Source organism: Galeopterus variegatus, unplaced genomic scaffold, assembly GCF_000696425.1.
Source record: "Galeopterus variegatus unplaced genomic scaffold, G_variegatus-3.0.2 Scaffold6238, whole genome shotgun sequence".
Lineage (NCBI taxonomy): Eukaryota > Metazoa > Chordata > Mammalia > Dermoptera > Cynocephalidae > Galeopterus > Galeopterus variegatus.
Genome location: NW_007732349.1, coordinates 55,110 through 55,857, shown reverse-complemented (window position 1 = coordinate 55,857; position 748 = coordinate 55,110). Strand labels below are relative to the sequence as shown.

Genomic DNA, 748 nt, shown 5'->3' with positions numbered 1-748 from the left:
GGGTCAGCCCCTGAACCCACCGGGTCCCCCACCTAGACTTCTATGGCTGGGATAACTCATGGCCTGTTCTCATTGCAGGCAAGGTTCTAAGATCTGCTGTGACTAGTGTGTCCCACACTGGCTGACTAGTAATCTGTTCTATGATATACTATAATTTGTCAGTCCATTCTCCTGTTGGTGGCCATTTGGGCTATTCCAATGTTGTAGTATTATAAATAAAGCAGTTGTGAACATATACCAAAACAACAACAACAAAAAAAACCAAAAAAACAAACTCCCCAAACCAGAAACCACCATTTAATGAATGGCTTCTCCATAACATGGTATAAAAGAATCTTCATCCTTCACGATCCAGCTCCAGCCCATGTAGAATCAGATTGCCTAAGTGTCCATCTAGCTCTGTCCTTTACTAGCCGCATGACCGTGAGCAAACATCAAGCCTCTCTGTGCCTCAGTTTCTTTATGTACAAATGTGGATAAAAGTAGGGTGCCCTTTATTGGATTATTGGGGATACTAAACAGGATAGTGTGCAAATAGAGCTTCACATAATGTCTGGTACAAACTAAGACCTTGATAATTGTTAGCTTAGTATTATGTAGAACCATGTGAAATTGCCCATATTGAACTATTTTGATCTATAAACATGGAAACTTCATATGGTTCAACCTGATGTCATTATTGCTCCCACTGTCCCCACTGCAGCCATAATGGCTCATTTGGGTTTGCAAACACATTTCTCCCCCATCA

At 41.3% G+C, this 748-nt stretch overlaps 1 protein-coding gene across 1 annotated transcript in view; it reads right to left on the bottom strand.

Moving 5' to 3' along the window:
* The window catches only part of LOC103606041 (dedicator of cytokinesis protein 5), a gene marked incomplete at its 3' end in the record, with an annotated part of 132,284 nt that overhangs the window by 78,303 nt on the left and 53,233 nt on the right, over positions 1-748 (bottom strand). The gene's annotated exons all lie outside the window — the stretch shown is intronic.